The following is a 22,413-nucleotide window of genomic DNA, read 5'->3' on the forward strand; positions in this document are numbered from 1 at the left end:
CATATTCCGGTCTGACAAATTTGGTCACCCAAAGGAATAAAAAGCTGTTGGCATTTTACTATCATTACCAGTGTGCTGCTTATAACTGCACTAAACTGTATACATAGCTAAGTTTTGCAAGTGCTCACATCTAGCGCAAAGTCAATCGGAAAAGTTTGAAGTCTGTCAAAAAGCGGGAGCCGAAGAGGCGTGTCTTGAAACAAAAGTACTTCGCACTGAATGGCCTATTATAGATTCAGAGCGTTTCCCCTCAGAGATGTGTGTGTGTGTATGTGTGTGTGTGTATTTCTTTCTCCCCGTTTTCCTTTCCTCCATCAGGGGAGGCAGAATCAGTGTGCAACTCGGCGGGTTAGCGAAGCATTCAGCTGCGTCCAGCGCTTCTACAGAGTGATATGCTGTTAATTAATTTACTCTGAGTCCCAGCACTATGCAAACCATTGTTTGTGCCTGCTGCAATTCCCCAATTCCAAACACAAAGGCATTCGCTCACGTATGTGCCACGATTATCCAATCAACAACGCAGGTCAAAGAGAAACTAGGGAGCGTTTAAAATTAGCGAGCATCTTAAATGGGCTTTATAACTAATTTGCTATAAGTAGGATTCATGTTTTCCCCACTGGCGCTGGTCAAACAGACATCGGGGTCTCACGAAGCATCCACACACACACAGCTGTCCCTTTCCAAACTGCGCGGCCGCTAATTTACAGGCAATGAGGAGGAGCGGCTCCGGCCTCTGCCATTCCTCCGACGCTAATTGGCTGCTTGTAAAAGATGGCCCTGGAGGAAAACAAAGGGCTCTTGAAATATTAATGCCCTTAACAACTTTGGAAGAGTGCCCACTCCAAAAGCCCCTGCTGCGCGACTCCTACTTGTTTTTGCCTTTTTTTCTTTCCAAACTCTCCCACTCTCTCAAACAGCGATGCCGAAGAAGGCCTGTGAGTCACAGTACATTTGTGATGCGCTGCTTACAGCACTGGCAGACCAACATATGCCTTGTCAGGACACAAACTGCCCCCTTCAGTAAGTCTGCTATCTGCTATCTAATGGTCAAGAGTGTAACTGACAATGGCTATGCGTGAGGCTGTCGGTTCAGGAGAAAACCTGTTAGCAGCTTATCTTTGTCCATGAAGCTGACATGGCTAACTCTGTTTGCAACTTATATTTCAGTGTTAGGCTGTCAAATGTACAGGTACTTCAGCATCAAGTCAATACTCAAATAAAACTAAGAAGAACTAGACAGTAGCAGGCTGATTTACAGCATAAAACTGACCTGATAATGACATTGGTTAAAAACTGTGCTTTCTGAGTGATTCATATAATTGAGACGATATCAACATGTAAAAAATAAAAACTGTCACTGTTACTGATTTACTTTATTATTAATAATAATAACAATTTTAATAATAAATAACATTAAATAAATAATAGTTGTTATAATAGTAGCTTTATTATTAGTACTGTTATTATCATTATTTTTATTATTATGTACTATAATTAGTAACAATAATATTTCTATTTATTATTATTATTATTATTAGCTACATTATTATTACAATTGATTTTTTTTTATTTCTTATTAATATTACTACAATTATTATTGTTGCTATTTTAATTATGTTTTCTATGTTGTAAAATTATTATTATTATTATTCATTCATTCATTCATTCATTCGTTTTCTTTTCGGCTCAGTCCCCTTATTAAGGGGATCCAGCATATGTTTTACGCAGTGAATGCATTGACATACATATTTAGATCTGTATATTTTTGTTTTAACCAATCGGAACCTGTTTCCAGCATCACACCCTTTCTGGTCTTGTGTAGAGAGTATAATTCTTATTGATTTGTGATTGTAAGCAGAGCGGCCAAGGAACTCATTGCGAGTGTTGAAGCTGGCTTCTGCTGATGAAATTGCAAACTATCTCCAGTAAACCTTATTTATTTGAATATCTGACTCTGGCTCTTCTTTGTCTGACAGACTGGCCATTCTTTGGGTTCAAATTATAAAATATTCCTACACAGGCATACTCAATTTCACACTTTAAAATATTTCCTGATTATTAGACAAATTTCATTCTATCTTTAAAAAGATTACAATATTGCTTGAATTTGTGAACTTATTATTCCAGTCATTATCCATTCTGAATGTTGACAGGATTTTAATATAACTCTTCATTAAAACTACACTGTAAAACCCAAAAAGTTAAGGTAACTTAAACTGTTTGAGGAAACCGATTGCAACAAACCATTTAACCATTTTTTTTTTTTAAAAACTAATCCTAATGAGTACTGTGAACTTAAAGAGCCCCCATTTTGCATTAAAAAGGGTCATATTTTGGTTTTGAGGTCTCCAACAACAGGCTGATATGCGTGCAAGGTCAAAAAACTCTTTCATTGCCTTATCTTATACATTTATTTTTTCCTAATTATCCCAGCGACTCCCATATGATTCATTCAGCAATTCATTTGTTCACAGACCCCTCCTTAGTGCGAATCTAATCTGCGCTGATTGGAGTAAAATAAAGCAACGCAGTTAAACACCAGCATATTACTCTACTCATAACCTAACCCCAAGTATAAACAACGACACACATTCAATATTAATCCACACAGTGGCAAAAGTTGAACTATTTTAAAAATAAACCATGCTGTGTGTGTAGGAACAGCTGATGATGGCCATAGCAAAGACAAACAGCAGGGGATCACCAGTTCAGAAACGCATTTAAAATCAGTAAATGAAGAAGGACACGTCACATTTTAACATAGTTTTGGACACGATATGTGAATATCTCCAAACAGATTTAACCTGAGAGATACAGTATAAGCAATAATCTATAATAGATATATGTACAAGTTACGCGGGGCGATTACAACGTGTAACACAAATAAACATATTTTGCAAACTACACAAAACGAAGCAACACTTTTAATTAGACTTACATGTTCTGATCTGGAGGAAGAAGAAAACGGTCGATTTGAACTGTAAAAGTTACTGATCAAGTCCCTGTCAAAGTCTGACAAAGTCCCATAGTCTCTGCTGCTCCTTTAATTGCAAACAGCCGACAAATCCAAGAGGACTTAAACCAACTAAGTACTGTAAAACCCTATAAGTTAAGGCAACTCAAACCGTTTGAGAAAACCGCTTGCTGCAAACCATTTGAGTTAAAAAAAAACTAATCTACAAGAGTACTGTGAACTTACTCCATTTAAGTTGAAGTAATGAGGTATTTAATTAACTCAATACCTTCAACACTCTTTTGAACAAGAGTTCAAAACTATTTTCAAATGAGTAGAATTAACTTTCAGTCAATTTTGAGTTAACCACACTCATTTTATTTGATAAAACTGACACTGTTTTCCAGTGTATATTTGTGCTTAAAATGACTTCATATAATATGCAACTCAAAGCAAGAACTTTATTACAACATTTTTGCTATTCCATCAATAAATTACATAATTTTTACACTTTTACACACTCTTTACATTCTCCTAATCCCCAAAAAACCCAGGGATTTCTCTCAGCCCACCTTTCTGTGGCTGGCAAGAACCGGGCCCGTTTACTGAAGTAACGAAACTAGCTCATACTTACTATTTTCAGCACACTGCTAAACACAAGTCAACTGATGGTATTCCTCGTCAGTAAACGCTATACTCATCCAAATCCCTTCAATGGGCGCCTATAACCTCAAATTACGAATTCAGGCACGTAACCAAATGGCGAGAGCTTCAATTTTTTTTCCTCTCTCTCCATGGCTTCTTGCTGTTCCTCATCAGTACTTTCTGCTGAAACGTACTGTTTGCAATATGCAATTAATGAGTTGTTCAATGCTTTGAACGAATCCATTTTAAATGTAATTGTCTCTGTTCCCCAGAGGCGTAAGGACAGGCCCAGAGACGGAGCTGTCAGAGAAACAGGGCCGTCTTTAATCTTCATTTGATGACTCTCATACTCGTACGTCGTGCTATAATTTAACATGAGAGAGAATGAAAGTGTGTATGAGGTAGTAAGTGACAAGAGGAAGAGAAAAAAATCATGCGTGAGTGCATGTTTGCGCGTGACAGAGATATGGAGAAGGTACAACACAGCAAAGTCAATGTTTTAGACAGACCTACTTCTGCCAATCACATGTGGATTGTCTCTCATCTTGGGTACAGAGACGAAGTGATGGCTTTGAAAGCGTCCAACATTACAATGGGCTGTGAATGGAGGAGTGTTGCGGAGCGTAATAGAAGACTTGGCACAGTCGCACTTAATAGTGAGCACTTTTTTGTCTCATCTTTTATGTTTAAAACATCAAAGCTGCTTAAAATGACGCATATCAGACTGATCCAACCATTTCCCGCTGTGAGTGAGAACATGCATATATATGTGTGTGTGTGTCTGCTAAATCTGAGGACATTTGAGGGAATACAGTGTAGAGTGACAGGAAGGAAAACCAAGGCATTTGTCTGCTTATCGGGAACTACTGTATGATGATTATGGGCATAGAGTGGAAATATGAGACCAGCAAAACAAAACAAGTTAAAACCATTTAAAGTCAAGAACAAGATGTGTCATGTTTTAATTCATCCTATCAATTTAACTGTAAATTTAACTTCTATGACTCAGTGGTTTGCACTGTCGCCTCACAGCAAGAAAGTCGCTGGGTCGAGTCCTGGCTGGGTCAGTTGGCATTTGTATGTTCTCCTTGTTTTCGCGTGGGTTTCCTCCGGGTGCTCTGCTTTCCCCCACAAACTAAATTGGTCATATTGATTGTGTGTGAAATAACGTGTATAAAAGTTTCCCATTACTGGGTTTCAGCTGGAAGGGCATCCGGTGTGTAAAATATATGCTGCATAATTTGCCGGTTTATTCCACTGTGGCAACCCCAGATGGATAAAGGGACAAGGCCGAGGGAAAAAGAATGAATGAATTTAACTTCTAGATTCAGGAAATCGTGGATATAGAAGGGAAATTGCAAAATGTGAATTATAAATCTGGTATAGTCATGGATGGATGGATGGATGGATGGATGGATGGATGCATGGATGGATGGATGGACTGAAATTTGGATAGATGGTAATTTTGATGGTTGGACTGAAATATGGGTGGATTGATGAATGGATGGATATATGGATAAATGGACGGCTGGATGGATAGACTGAAATTTGGATGGATGAATGGATGGATGGATGGATGGATGGATGGATGGATGGATGGATGGATGGATGGATGGATGGATGGACAAATAAATGGATGGTTGGATGGATGGACTAAATTTTGGATGATAGATGGACGGATGAACGGATGGATGGATGGATGGATGGATGGATGGATGAATGGATGGATGGATGGATGGATGGATGGATGGATGGATGGATGGATTGACTGAAATTTGGATGGATGGACTGAAATTTGGATGGATGGATGGATGGATGGATGGATGGATGGATGGATGGATGGATGGATGGATTGTAATTTGGATGGACGGACTGCAATTTGGATGGATGGATGGATGGATGGATGGATGACAGGATGAATGACAGGACGGATGGATGGATGGATGGATGGATGGATGGATGGATGGATGGATGGATGGAAAGGACGGATGGATAGATGAAAGGACGGATGGGTGGATGGATGGATAATAGTACAGATTGATAGATAGATTAAAATTTGGATAGATGGATGGATGGATGGATGGATGGAAATTTGAATGGACGAATGGATTGTAATTTGGATGAATGTACTGAAATTTGTATGGATGGATGGATGGATGGACTGAGTTTGAATGGATATACTGAAATTTGGATGGATGGATGGATGGATAGATTAAAATTTGGATGGATGGATGGATGGATACATGGATGGATGGATGGATGGATGAATAAATGGATGGATGGATGGATGGACCGATGGATAGATTAAAATTTGGATGGATGGATGGATAGATGGATGGATGGACAGACGAATAAATGCGAATATTTGCCCACCTGTCAAGGTTTAGACCATATGGGGCACAGCATGTGTATTAGGATAAAACTTTAACTTTTTTTATCTTTAGCACACTTCGTTATTATTGTTCATATATTTGTTTGCTGGAAATTGAATCTAGAAATAGTTTTGAAACAAATCTTTGCGCTTTAAAAACGAAATTAATTTTGTATAGGCTATAGGATGTCTGTGCGTACAAGAAGTTTCCCTATCCACGAGAGTGAAAGTAAAAGTAAATAATGAGGAGGCTCATCTCTCATTCTCACACTGTAGATGCGCTGTTTAACTGATTTCTTGCCAGTGAAACGCTCAGTTTTTCCACTTGCAAAGTCCTTCATGTAAATAGCAAATGCGCTATGGCGTAACGCAACTGACTCCTAAATAGAATGCTCTGATTGGTTTATTCTCAAAACACACCTATAACTCATTAAGAAAATAAGCTCAACACTTTTAGACCATGCGCCACGACGCAAAGCGTATTTTTCTGTCTTAAAAATAGCAAAAGTGGATTCTGGCATGACCTTTTTGCTTTTGCGCCCTGCGCTTTGCCCATGGATCGTCAAAATAAAGCCAATAGACTTTGTATCTCATAATTATGTTATAGTCATAATTTCAACTTTGTAATCATCTTTTTTTTTTAAATACGGGGTCTGCTGTATTTCCTGAAGTCTCTATTTTGGAGGATGCAAAACTGTAGTGTGTGGCATGCATAACTATACACACTAGTAAAAATGTACCCTGTGCCAATCAGCCAGCTGGAGCAGATCCCGTTACTAGCCTAAGGTGCCAATCACACAAACTTTTTTTTTCTTTCCAGCGTGGTACTTTCTATTGTTTTTTTATGTAAACACACTTGATGGACGTATTTGGCCATTATGCTTGCGTCTAGCATTTTTTGAAGCACTGTGCACATGAATGCCGTGTACTTTAGACGCCGTGTCAACTTTTCACCTTTCAGCACAGCTCATCACAGCAATAAACCAATCAAAAGAGCTTGGAGGTGGAACTACCATTGCATGGTTCAGTGTATAGGAGAAGGTTGGCATGAAAATTTTATTTACCGTTATATCATGGCGGAGGAGGATCTTCAAGTGCTTATAACATAATATCATTATTTTACTGTCCTTATTACCAAAGACTATAGAAAACACTTAAAGGGACTTTGTTATTACATCCCTTTCATAATATCGAGTCATGTGGACCTCGCAATGCACTGCACTTTTTAAACCCATTCCAGAGTGCCGTGACAAGCATTTTTAGAAGCAAAGAAGCATCAGTTGGAATTGTTCGGAAAAAAAACAACAAAGGAGGAGTGTATCTGGGCACAGAGCATCTGTAAACAGAAACTAGCAGCGGTTGCCCTGCCTCAGAGTTCTTCTGATTGGTCCACTGCTGTGAAATTGACATTGATGAGCTGCACTGTGTGTGAAAGTTGAAGATCTTTGAACTTCACACGACATCTAAAAAAAGCAGCGATTTAAAAGTGTAAAAGTCACACAGGTTCATTGAGTGTGTTTACATTGACAAACAATAGAAAAGTAGCGCATTGAAAAAGGAAAAACACATTCAGTCTGAACGTCCCTTTAACTCAACTTGCTGAAAGAGAGAAGAATCTCAAAAATGACAATCTTTTTGTGGTCAGTTTTCTGGAAGATAAAAAGCACCATTGTATTTATGTTAATGAAAGATTCAACAGTTATAGCAAAATGGTGCTTTCTGCACTAAAAGTGTTCCTGAGGCAGTGAAGAGACTGTGAATCGCTCAGGTAAAACTGTGTGGGAGAGGTGAATTGTGTTCCTCCTGCAGAGATTCTGACACTTCAAAACCAAGAAGACAGATCACACCACACACTACAGAAAACGCCACCAAAAAAACTTCAGACCAACTGTTCACTTAGAACTTGTTTTTCCTTTCTGCAAAAACTTTTCATTTGAGTTTTAGTCTTACAATATTTTTTGTATTATTGCATTAAATATACTGTTCAGATACATTTTAAATATATTAAGATTTCATATAAATTAAATGAAGCAGATAATTAATTGAATATAATTCTGAGATAATTTTATGATTACAAATATATATTCTATATTATTCTATTTAATTAAAAAAAACTGAAATAAATTGATATTTTAACAATAAATATGTATATTTTGTAAATATACAAATATTTACTTGCACAATTATTATACTTATTATATTTGTATATAGCATACCAATATACAGTTATATATAGACATTAAAACTTATTACATAATTTGAATAAATAAATAACATTATCTTAAGTATTTAGATTTTAATGTAGTTTGCATATTGTATTATAAAAAAATATGTAAATACATACACAATAAATAAACTATATATAAATGTAAATTTAAATAATACTATACATATCATTCAATACATTTGTACAATATAATTAAATTTATAATATAATTAAACAAATGACTTATATAAAATTGTGTTTTTAAAACTAAATATTATTTAGTCTGTTTGAAAAATAAGTAATATTGAGTTAATAATTATACTATTAAGATAAACTATATAGAGGGTTATATAAAGTCAAAATTAAGAATTTTTAAGACCCTTTTAAGACCATTAATAATGAAATTTTAGACTTAAAAAGGGTTTTTTCTAATAACCTGGTATTATCATGAGGAATTGTGTAATTGTTTTTAGTTTTTTTTCCCTGATTAGGGAATTTAGGGTTTTTGCTGTAAAATAAAATGTCTAACAGCTGTTGGGAACTGTTTCTCTTTGCAATAAAAAACTTATATAAAAAATAAGGTTTTATTTAGATGTATTGTTGATCATTGGATGGATGTCAGCCCAAATTAGGTAGCTTTTTTTTGGACAAAACAAAATTAAGACCCGTTTAAAACAATTTAAGACCTACAACATAATACGTCAGTGAATTTAAAAACTTAAAAGGCATCAAATTTAGGTTTTAAAATTTAAGACATTCTAAAACTTTTTAAGATGCAGCGGACACCCTGTATACATTTTGTTCCCATATTATCAAACATACACACAAATACATTCAAATGGATTACAAATGTATTGTAACAATTTTTCCATTATTAATAGTGTATGTTTTTATATACTTACATATATTATTATTATTATTATTATTATTATTATTATTATTAATTATTTATTATTTTTTTTATTATTAATTTTCTTTTCGACTTAGTCGAAATAATAATAGTAATAATAGTAGTAATAGTAATAATAGTAGTATTATTATTATTACTATTATTATAAACTAATCAAACTACATATTAAATTATAAATAAATTAAAGAGGTTATCATCAGTTCACTTTTTTTTTTATTTTACAATTTAAACCAATTAGATGTACACGTGTGATTGTGCATGACTTGCAAATTTAATACGAGCAACAGCAAAATCAAAACAATCCAAGTCGATCTCTGCCTACAGCGTCCTGACATTTAATCCCAACAGACAGCAGACGGCCTGTGATGTGACACTGACCACATGGGTCACGAATCAGGCCTCAGAGGGCAGGAGGCCAAGGCCACTGGAGGACGAAAACCCACATCAGACAGCATCCGATTACTCCCTTAAATCAATGTATCCAATGACGCCCCTAAATCAATAACCCTCAAGGTGTTCCTTCAGAGAAAAAAAATGCACAGTTAGCTGACCTCCGCTGGCCTGTGATCCCCAATCTACTCCTGCCTTTTTACCTTGACCCTTCGCATAGGTAATACAGCCAAAGCCAAATCAAGCCAGCGTTAAAGTGTCAGATTGCCAAAAAAACACCATCCTCACACACCCCGGAGACAAGGCCCGTTCGCTATTGAGCGGAAAAGTAATTGCCTTTCTTTTGTTTGTTTATGCACTTTCTATTTGTTATTCAGCATGGACAGTAAAGGCAGCTCTTAGAGTGAAAATGAGTTTTATGTAAGGAGTAATAACCTAAATGGATTTCCTCAGTAGCAGGAAGCCCCATGGCTATTTATCTTCTCCCTCCACTAATTATTCATAACAGCTCAGCCAGAGGAAACTCGCAAAAACACACAGTCAGATAACGGCGGCGGAGCGCTCGCAAAATTACTTTCTGCTTTCGCCTCTTAAAAGATTCTTGCACTTCAATGCGTTTCATTCCAGTGGAGAAGCTTCTGGAGGAGACGCCCACCGTATACAGCTGATAGCTGGAAAAATGTATGCAGAAACACTGATCCGCAAAACTGCTTCTTGGAGTGGGAAAGGAACGCAATGGTTTATCAACAGGTGAAGGTTGGTCGAGAAGTGCAAAATTTAAACAATTTAAATCTTGTCATAATTTTTTTTTTTTTAACTTTATTTTTATACGTTTAAACCTTTTACTGAACAAAACCTTCAAAGATAGCAATGGTAATTAAAAAATATCCAATTCCAACTGGAGTTGGGAGGTCATATATTCCATTCTATATTCAGTGCATCAGGAAAGTATTCATAGCGCTTAATTTTTTCCACATTTTTTATGTTACAGCCTTATTCCAAAATGAATTACATTTATTTATTTCCTCAAAATTCTACACAAAATACCCCATAATGACAATGTGAAAAAAGATTTTTTAAATAGTTGAAATTAAAAAAAATAAAAAATAAAAATAAAAAAAATCACATGTACAAAAGTATTGCTCAATACTCTGTTGATGCACCTTTGGCAGCAATTACAGCCTCAAGTCTTTTTGAATATGATGGCACAAGCTTGGCACACCTATCTGGGAATTTTTGCCCATTCCCCTTTGCAGTACCTCTCAAACTCTATCAGGTTGGATTGGAAGCGACGGAGTACAGCAATTTTTAGATCTCTCCAGAGATGTTCATTAGTATTTAGATCTGGCTGGGCCACTCAAGGACATTCACCTAGTTGAAGCCACTTCATTGATATTTTCAAAGGCACTCTGAAGCAGGTTTCATTCAGGATGTCTTTGCTGCATTCATCTTTCCCTCTATCCTGACTAGTCTTCCAGTTCCTGCTGCTGAAAAACATCCTCACAGGGTGATTCTTTCACCACCATGCTTTACTGTAGGGATGGTATTAGCCTGGTCATGAGCGGTGCCTGGTTTTCTCCAAACGTAATGCCTGGCTTTCATTCCAAAGAGTTCAATTTTAGTCTCATCAGACCAGATCACACCTTTTGGCAAATTCCAGGCGGGGAGTGGATTCCGTCTGGCCACTCTACCATACAGGCCTGATTGTTGGATTGCTGCACAGATGGTTGTCCTTCTGTAAGGTTCTCCTCTCTCCACAGAAGAATGCTGGAGCTCAGACAGAGTGACAATCGGTTAATTGATTACCTCCCTGACTAAGGCTCTTCTCCCTCGATCACTCAGTTTAGATGACCGGCCAGCTCTAGTAAAAGTCCTGGTGGTTCCAAACATCTTCCACTTATGGACAATGGAGGCCACTGTGCTCATTAGAACTTTTAGAGCAGAAGAAAATCTGTAACCTTCCCCATATTTATGCCTCGGGAGAATCCTGTCTCGAAGGTCTACAGACAATTCCTTTGTCTTCATGCTCGGCTTGTGCTTTGACATGCGCTTTCAGCCCTGGGACCTTATATAGACAGGTGTGTGCCTTTTCAAATCATGTCCAATCAACTGAATTTACCAAAGGTGAACTCCAATTAAGCGGCTGAAACATTTTAAGACTGAAAAGTAGTAACAAAATGTACCTGAGCTCAATTTAGAGCTTCACGGCAAAGGCTGTAAATACTTATGTACATGAGATTTTTCAGGTTTTGTATTTTTGATAAATTTGCAACAATTTCAAAAATCTTTTTTCACATTGTCATTATGGTATTAATATTATTGCGTGTAAAATTGAGGAAATAAAGGCTGTAACATTAAAAAAATGTGGAAAAAGTGAAGCACTATGAATACTTTCCGGATACACTGTATGGAATCAAGTTTTTCTATCCACTGTGCTGTTGTTGTAGGGTGTGGCTTCATTTAATGTATTCTTATAGTCTTTCTTGCGTAACTTTCATTATCTCAATCTTTACCCCTTGCCAAAATGCAAGTATCTTCGGATCTGTCATTATTTATTCAACTTTTACTTGCTTGTGTTTCCTTGAGTTTTGATGAACACAATAGAAGAGATTCTGGAAAATGGTAGCCATTGACTTTCATAATATTTATTTTTTCTGCTATGGATGTCAGTGACTTCAAAATGCCTTCTATTATTTTAAATGTTTTCTTTCAATCATTATAAAGATAATCGTATTTATAAAAGCATCATAAACTAGGAGGATTTCTCTCCTCCTGAACCCCCGGGTCTGAATGCAGACACAGCAGGTCTAGCAGGTATCTTGCCCTATTTCAACCATAAGCCCTGCCGGTGATCTAGATATTTTAAACATAGGCAAACACAGCAGAAAGGGTATAGGCGATGTGTCTGAATGGTAACGAACTGATAAAAGACAAAGTCCACCATTCCCCAATTCTCATAAAGCTCTCCCGACAAAAACGCTTGCTACAATAGCTTTGCTGTATTGGCCTTGACAGCATCACAGGAAAAACCGTGCAACAAACCCTGTGGATCATGGAAATAAAAACATACTACCCTTTATGAACGGCTAAATACTGAGTGCCGTGCGCAACCGCAGTCTCACAGCATGGCAGGTCTGTCTTCAAAAAGCATGTGCTGTCATAAGTAATTAAGAAACAGGGTCTTCTCATAGTATGAGAACACTAGCTATGAATAATAATGAGAAACTGACATGTCATCTCTGGACAGGCAGATATGTCACTAATTTTAATCCCACCCCAAAAATGATTTAACCCAAAAGATGAAGTTAGCTGACCAGGTTTATTCAAAATTGAAGCTAACAGACGTTGTCTTAATTGATGCTTAACACACTCAAATTTACTCAAGGGTTTCTTGAACCTTAACCCTCTACTGCACTGTGTCACCAAATGGCAACATGATACTTGTTAATTTCTCTGCCACTGTTTCTTAAAGACCAACATTAAAACATTTTTGTTGGAAAGAGAAGACCTTAGAGTAGCCAATGATGTGCTTTGGTTAAGTCACATGACATGCTGTGTTTTTCTTTAGCACAATTTGTGACAGACTGGCGTTTATTGTGAGTAGTTGCTATATGCGAATGTAAACTTCAATAAAAACAAAGGATCAAGTTATGTCAGATTCACAAAAAAATCTGAAACATCACCTCCAGTATGATATGATGACATATTCACAGCTCAAAAAAGGTGTCAAATTAGTTTTTGCAAATCGATCAAATATATGTGTTACCAAATGGCAGCACTGTGCAATATGCAATAGTGGAATGTGCAATATTGCAATGGGTTAGCTAGCTAGCAAGGTCAACTGTGAACTTTTAAGTTGTAACAAAAACAACATGAATGCTAGTAATATAATGTTAATTACTTGTAAGGTAATGACATTTGCATTATGCATACAATCTAGTTTTAATGGCAATACTACTTTTGATATCAATACAGGGAACAGTGTATTAGCGAACAGCATGAATGTTATATGATAAGTGAAACAAGAAAAGGACAGAACTGGCTCTTCCTGCAGATGAAAGTGAGGATGAGATGGGTTTTAGTGACCATGAGAATGATGCAGATTGGCCATTTGATAGAGACAGTTCAGGTAAGACAGGTGTAGTATAGTTTATAGTATAATATACAAACATTGTTAACTAGTAGCTACATTATTCTGATGCATCTAGATATACTAGACTTGTTATTTATTTGTTAGAATATTTACTGGAGGAAATATTTTTATTTACTGTATGTTATATACATGATAATACAATATTAAGTTTGTTTTTAATAATATTTAGCAAAAAAGAATGGAATAAATGAAAGCTGTTGGATTATGAGCTGTTGGAAAGTATGTATAAGGTGTCATTTATAAGTTCTGTGTTAAAGCTTTTAATACTGCAACACCAATTAAATCACTTCAAACAAAATGATTAATTATAAAAAAGTTTGAAATTTTACATTTCTAAGTTGGATCCATTGTTGGACGTTGTTGCCATTTCATAAAGTACCATAAAATATATATTTTTCCAAGTTTTTTTTTACAGCAGTTCAAGTTAAGCCATTTTAAGAAAAGAAAAACAGTCAAATATATTATTTAATAGATTTATTATAAAAACAAGCTTTGTTGGTTTTTTTGTACCTCATTCACCTGTTAGTTTTGAGATGTTGGCCTTTTTGGCTTTTAAAGCGTATTTGTTTTTTGGGACTAATGGAAAGAAATGCATTTGTGTTTTTCAGCACTGAGCTATAAACATCAGCTTAATATGAAAAGTAAATGTAACTACTTTAAACAATATATTGCCAATAAAAGTGGATCATTCATACAAATTCATGCAATTTCATTTTTTTTTTAATTAATGATTTTAAAAAGGTGTCATGCCCCCAAAACCGCAGAATGAGCAAATCATATTAAAATATATGAAAGTGACCATACAAATGAATAGAAATAAGCCATAAATCAAAAAGTTATGAATTGCATGAGGTTCCCAAAGTGGGGGTCGGCGATTTCCAAAAATCAAATTTATTTTATTAAACTGTTAAAGTTACCATATTTTATACATAACCTACTCAAGAACAAAATAGTAAGTAATAGTAACATCGTTAACATGTTAATAATAAACATAAAAAAATGACAGGCAAACAAAAAGCCACCCCTGCAACCCCTGGGGTGATTACGTTATAATAAAGACACAGCACATTGATTTTATAGCACCAGGTTAAACTTTCTGACACCTTTACGGCACTCGCATACACTAAAAAATAAATACAGGCCCCAGCTGAACATGAAGTATGGTCTCCAAGTGGCGTTCTTCAAAATTAAATGAGGAATAGGCTTGGGCCTATTGGTATGTGTGCGCCGTTGTGTGCAAGGTTTATATATTTATAACCACCTCAGAGGATATTAAGGGTCGTGAGTCACTGGCATTGCAATTTTGGGGGTCGCGGGCTGAAAAGTTTGGGTACCCCTGAGATAGCGTTATTAATGTCCACTTTATAGACTGAATTTCACAGGTTTAATCATATCTATATTCTGAAGGTTTTTACTGAGAGATGCTTTTCATACATATGTTGAATATTTTCTTTTATATATTTTGTATATTTTATTCTACCAAGAATTCAAACATTATTTTTTCTGGCTGTATTTAGTATTTATAGCGATAAGAAATTCCACAAATCCCCTGTGTGAAAACCTTTAACTCTAACACAGTATGCCAAAAATGCATCAATTATAAACCTGACTTCATCATAGGTTCGTCTTTGCTCTACAAACGTATTCAAATTTGCAGACTTCATTAAATAATGCCTCATTTGTTCATTTATGCATAAGACTTTTAGGAAAAAAACAAACAGAAACAGCAATTCTTCATGTAATCAATCAAAAGAAAAAATGTGGTGATAAATATTAATTTGTTTGTTTACCATGTTAGTGCTGACCTCATATTCTTAACTCCCCTTCACCTTTACCTGACTGATGTCTCAGCAGTGGCATTTGTGTCCAGTCGAGCCCTTCAGTGTCTCTCTCTGTAATCACATGCAGACCTCATCATCAACTCATCACACACACCTATCAGCTCACGGCAGGATCACAATTGAGGAAGACATCTCACAACCTGAAGATAAAAAAACAGAAGAGCAACCACATGAGCATGTTCATGAACAATTTCATGTTTTTAATTTTCAAGTTTTTAATTTTTTAATGTTTTTAATTTTCATTTATTAAATATGTTATGAAATAAAATGGTTGGTAAATTGTAATGGTGAAATGGCACAGTGTTGATTAAAGCTACAGTTAATTTATTTCACATTTTCAAAAGACAAGAGACTATATTTTGTAAATTATATAAGTAATAAAGTAATAAACTCACCTATGACATTGATCAAAAATCTGATGATTTTTGGCAGCTATGGACACCTTTTTTTAGCATTACAATAATAATTTCTCCTGATTTTGTTATCTATGGTGCATATTTAGTTCCTAGCCTGTCTGTTTACTTGTTTTGTCCGTTCCTGTTTATTTGTTTGTATATTTCCCAATATTGCCTACTGTATAGCTGAGACTGTATTTGTATGTGCTGATGTATTAAAATAACTGATGATTAATAAAAAAATAAAATAAAATGAGCTGAATTAACACAATTCCTTGGGTTTTTTTTATAATTTAGAGTGCTCAAAACACCTTTATATAAAGCTTTCAACACCATTACTGTGGTTTTTACAACTAAAGCAGCAAGTTTTTCACATTAAAAAACATATTACAGCTGGTTAATTAGCTAATATGTTAAGCAGCTGCTGAAATTGCAGATGGTTAAAACAGTACTACAATCTACAGATCTGCATGTCTTAAATTAAAGCAAGTGACTCTTATTTTGCGCCAACAGGATGAGAGAAACACTGCAGCAGATTTCTGAGTAGAACAGCTTGACCTTGTGTCCACTGCAGAAGACAAGAGAATCATGGGATGCATCCGTGTGGTAAGGCTGCCATCTAGTGTAAAACAACGTCTGACACACAACCTGAACCTCTGGACTCAATCTACATGGTTTTAGCATCCAAGCTAGCATTGTTAGCCTAGCCAAAATCAATGTCACCGGCTACTCTGATTTCAAACTCTTATATATTAACTTGACGCAATGCAACTTTACTCCCAAGTTCATTGGTAAAACGCTAAATCTGTGAGACTGGGTGAATGGATGCAACACACTGAATAAACAATACCAGTTATGCCTAATTAATCTGACAAGTGATTAATCCACACGCAGACAACAAAAACAAATGGCTGCTGCTCCCTGGGTCTAACCAACAAAGAGCAAGCAAATAATTCATATGAAAGAAGCAGCTTTTACAAAGTCAACAGAGTGCAGGTGTAATGGAGCAATAACCCTGCAAAAAAACACATCTAAGACCTCCAGAGACAAGCTAATAACAAAAATGAACACAAGCATTCATTAGCACTTTGCTTTCAGGCTGTAATTCAGTAATTCGCTGCAAATGAATGAGTGCTATTACTCTGTCTTCTTTATAGGCCACAAAGGACAGATCTGATGGCTTGAACGCCTCTGAATGGTGTCACATTCTTCACACGAAACAAACATTTTTGTTTAGATGAATTGCATAGGTGTAATATTTAGCATTTTTGAGAATATTCTGGTTGTTTTAACAATGTACAAGCTGACAGTATAAAGTCATGGAGCATATTAGAATGCAGTTAAAATGGCCCTCTAAAAGCCTTAAATATCCCTCTTTGGGTTTTTATTTAAATTATTTGTGTAGTAACGTAATATTACACAAGCAAGAATGAATTTTTCCTAATTATAAGCACTTAAAGGGATAGTTCATCCAAAATTAATATTTAGTCTCCATTTATTCACACTTCTTCCTTTTGATGAACACAAAACAAGATTTTATAAAGGATGTTGGAAATCGGCACCCATTGATGTCCATTGTATTAACAAAAAAACTGGATGCTGCTTTCTTCAGGATATCCAGGATACTGTATTTTGTGTTTAACAACAGAAAGAAACTCCAATACGTTTAGAACAAGAGGAGGATGAGTATGTAAGAATTACAATTTTTTGGTAAACAATTCCTTTAAGCGCTCATTCAGTTAAACATTTGAATTTGAGCAAAAAGTAAAGGTCTAGTTGTATTTAAAAACAACAACATTCGTTTGACAATAAACAGTTCGGAGCAAAGCTGAGCAGAGTATTTTGTGCAACACTGACTCATTTCTGAATTAATCTGTTTTACAATTAATTGAGCAAAACCAACATTTTGTGATTGATTTATTTATAAAGAGAATTATTTGCCCCATTTCTAACTTATTTGAAATAATCATTTAATTGAGTGCATCAGTGAATCACTCATTAGGACAGGGTTTTGGGACACTACTGCAGGCATATCTCAAAAATATGCAAACCTTGAAGCAGATGAGCAACAGCAGCTGAAATTTACAATTCAGGAATTCCCACTTGGTAAAAAAAAGTTTTTTTTTATATTATATTTCTGAATATACTAAAACGAACAAAAATATATTTTTAAAAAATATATTTAATTTACTACTACTAATATATAGTTGTTAATAGTTGTTTCTGGGGCTGCATATTATTATCACGATAATGATATTTGTGGGCCATAAATGATTAAAAATCGTTGTGATTTTTTTACAGGATAAAGACCAAGCCATTGTTTTAATGGGTGGAGTTTACAGATTGTACTGCATAACAAGCATGAGGTGACTTGCGTCTAGATTGCAAGAGTTTTTCTTCAGAAAAATGCAATGTTGATCAGGTAGCCTTTTGCTCCTGTTCAGTCCAAACTTCCCAAGGTAACACAACAAACCTCACTAAGCACCTTAAAGTGCCATCGCAAAGTGGCTGTCGTCAGTGGGTTAATGAGCTCAAGAGAATTCTGCTTTGCATATTTTAATGCATATCTAACATCACTAAACCAGACAACATTTGTTTGTCTCTAAGTTAACCAAATATTCGCAGAGATTCAGCATTTTTTTTTTCCCACGCGCTTGCTAGTCTTTTAGACAGAAGATGCTGTATACAATTGTTTCATTGCAAAAAAAAAAGTCGTTGTGACCCTGTTTACGTGGGTATTCAGCTTAGTTTTTATCAATCTGATGCAACTTTTATTATTTATAAGAAAATAAAATGTAATTAAATGTTTCAGATCATTTAAACTTATAAATGTAATTTATAATTAAACTTATAAATCTAATTTATAAAAAGACTAACCTGTTTTGCATTAAATAATGAAATACAGTAGATAACTAATTTCCTTTAATTACGCTTTGTCATGTTGGTCACGGCACCCTGCTTTAAAACTTATTAGTTTATTACAATAATTATACTTAGCTTTGCCATTGTTCTTCACCACACTTTTGTTTCACCTCTAAACAAATATTTGGATTGTTATTGAATGTGCTCTTCAGCAGCGAAGTTCCTGTCAGAGTAACGAGTGAAAAATATGCATTTTTATACATTATATATACATACATATAAATACATATATATGCATTTTTAATAAATATATATACAGTTTATATATATATATATATATATATATATATATATATATATATATATATATATATATATATATATATATATACAGTTTATATATATATATATATATATATATATATATATATATATATATATATATATATATATATATATATATATATATATATATATATACACAGTTGAAGTCAGAATTATTAGCCCCCCTGAATTATTAGCGCCCCTGTTTATTGTTTTCCCTAATTTCTGTTTAGCACATTTCTAATCATAATAGTTTTAAAAACGTATTTCTAATAACAGGTTTATTTTCTCTGTCATGATGACAGTAAATAATATTTTACTTGATATTTTTCAAGACACTTCTATACAGCTTAAAGTGACATTTAAATGCCTAACTAGGTTAATAAGGTTAACTAGGCAGGTTAGGTAATTAGGCATATTATTGTATAACAGTGGTTTGTTCTGTAGATTATCGAAAAAAAAAATTAGCTTAAAGGGGCTAATAATTTTGTCACAAAAATGGTTTTTAAAAAATTAATAACTGCTTTTATTCTAGCCGAAATAAAGCAAATAAGACTTTCTCCAGAAGAAAAAATATTATCAGACATACTGTGAACATTTCATTGCTCTGTTAAACATAACTTTGGGAAATATTTAAAAAAAAAAATAAAAATCAAAAGGGGGCTAATAATTCTGACTTCAACTGTATATATATGCATTTTTTTACCGGTTCACTGCTTTTAAAACCGCCAAAATCTTCTGCTATACCATACTGTGCTGGTATGTGTACGACGTTTTATTAATGTTTTTTTTTTTTAGAACAATAGTATCTTCAGCAGAAAGGATATCCAAAGATGCTGTTTTAAATTGTAAATAAATCTGTTTTGGAACTTAATAAAGACAGCAGAAGTCAATGATTGATTTAAACTGTTTAGCCAGACATATTTACTGCTCTAAAATATATTGATTGAAAAAAAATATATTGCATTCAAACTAGTTTTTTTACCCAGACATTAAAAAAAGAATATATTTTAGAGCAGTGATCACAATACCGTAAAACCATGATATTTTTATCCAAGGTTATCATACCGTCAGAAGCTTACACTGGCCCATGCCTACTGGAACCCCATACACAACAACACAAGATCAGAGCACACCTTGTAACCCATCAATAATGCAAATATCCAAAAAGCCATTTATATAGAAGCAATTAATAGCATTTAGGCATACAAGTGATCAACAGATTTTCCTGCTGAAATTCAACTCAAACATTGAAGTGGGGAAGAATATTAAGTGACTTTATATATTTCATGGTTGTTTGGGTTTTCATGCACAATCATCTCACAAGTTTAAAAAGATTAAAGAGAGTGAAAATGGCCTGAGAAGCATTGTTCATGCCAGAGGTTAGAGAAGAATCACCTGACTGGTTCAGCTGATAGAAATGCAAGTACAGTACAACTTCACACAAAATACATCAAACATTGAAGCAGATGTGCTACAGCAGCAGAAATGTACAATTTACAAAAACATTCACACCTAAAAGTAGCTTATAACTTGCTGATTTAGGAAATAATCTAAAACACAAAGGCCATGTCAGTCTAAGTTTTTACAAAAAAATTATAATTTGCTCCAAGTATTTCACAAGGAATTTTAGAGCTAAAACTAGCTCCTACATCAGTGAAATGTAAGGATATTCCTAAATATATGTTCCAATTTATTCCTAAAATATATTTATGCAATCTTATGTTCTGCAAATCCACATTTGGAGATTTTTATATATTTTTTCTAAATATATGTATTTTTTTGAAGGATTTAAAATATATATTTGCTTGATTACTTTCAAACACTGGAAGAATTAAAATTAAGATTAAAAACTAAAACATAAAAATTAGGAAAAATATACTTTTTAGATTGCAATTCTTCACATAGTCCCATTTTAAAATCTTTACTTGAATGTCAATATCTTTATTTTGAAACTATATGACAATATCTCTAATTAAATATCTGACAGATTCCCCTCCATGTCAGCCAATCACTGTAAGCAGTAAATAATAATGCTAACATCATCCATAGCAACAAGACCAACCCCGCCCTCACTGTCAGGTTAAAACTTCTCTATTGCCATAGTAACAGATTGTCTCAGCATCTTTGAGAATGTGTTTTAAGAAAACCTCTTAGCTAAAAACTTTTATTGCTATTTAGGAGAACTCTTTGTGCTATGGACCCAGATGAGCTCATAACATCCACACTTTACAATAAGAGATTGGGAAAAATTGCATAGTCAATTTAAATTTCTGCTTTGACATTTGGATGAAAATACAGTTAAAATACAGCATATAAACAACATGGAAGCATGGACACAATCTGTCTAGCAACAGTTCAAGCTGGTGTTTGTGGCAGATATTTTTTTTGCCACACTTAAGGTTGCATAGTACCAAATTAGCATAGACTAAATACCAGAGTTTACCTGAATATTACTATTGACCATGACCATCTTTTTATAACCACAGGTACATATTTTATGATGGCTACTTCCAGCAGGATGCCATGTGTTGAAGCTCAAAACTTTTTAATTACTTTCATGAACTCAACAATATGTTGTTTACTACACTCATATAACCTCCACAATCACCTGATCAGCAAAGACATCATGGCAAAATCAGACATGCTAAAAAAACTGTCATTAACAAACTACTGTTGTCTGCTTAATAGTATGTTTTAAGCAGGTAAATTGTATATCTCTGTAAAAACTTTAGTTTTTATTAAGTAAAATTTAGATAAAAAGCACGATTATTTGAAAAAAGGATCACGATCTTGTTTCGACCCTACACACGATCTTAATTCAGATTTTCTACGATTCCGCAACATTGACACCTTCAAATGGTGTTAAAAGTGTCACATGTAGTATAAAAGGTACAATTCACCCAAAAATGTAATTTCTGTCTTCATGTTGTATTCGCGGCAGCAAAATCACACGTGAGCTGACCGCCAGCTGTTTGTTTGCGTTGTTTTACTACCGAGAATGTGCGCGTGCATGCCCAATGACGCCTACTTTAGTGAACACAACCTGCATAGGCTGTGAATAACAGGTAATGAAGTTTTAAATAACGTTCAGTTTGTTGCACAGAGTGATTGTTTGAGGGCCTTGCGGGAGGTTTGATTTACATATATGTGTTTTTTCTCACAGTGACGGCAGCTATGAGCTGCACATGGAAGTGAAAGTGAGACCTGTGCGCACATCATTTAAATGATCATATGGCAGTTTAGAGTTATGATTACGACAAGCATTTGGTATGTTTTTTTTTCTTTCATAGCGAACACAAATTAGTGCATGAAAGTAAATGTTTACTGTGTCAGTATAACAACCCTAGCCTATATATAATG

At 34.7% G+C, this 22,413-nt stretch overlaps 1 long non-coding RNA gene across 4 annotated transcripts in view; it reads right to left on the bottom strand.

The window, feature by feature from the left end:
* Nucleotides 1-22,413, bottom strand: part of LOC141375597 (uncharacterized) — a 123,757-nt gene that overhangs the window by 96,271 nt on the left and 5,073 nt on the right. For all 4 annotated transcript variants that reach the window (XR_015497695.1, XR_015497697.1, XR_015497696.1 and 1 more), the window contains exon 2: nucleotides 15,464-15,609. This is a non-coding gene — a long non-coding RNA (uncharacterized LOC141375597). The remainder of the gene's footprint in view (nucleotides 1-15,463; nucleotides 15,610-22,413) is intronic.

The sequence above is a fragment of the Danio rerio genome, chromosome 8 (genome assembly GCF_052040795.2).
Source record: "Danio rerio strain M-AB ecotype USA chromosome 8, GRCz13ab, whole genome shotgun sequence".
Lineage (NCBI taxonomy): Eukaryota > Metazoa > Chordata > Actinopteri > Cypriniformes > Danionidae > Danio > Danio rerio.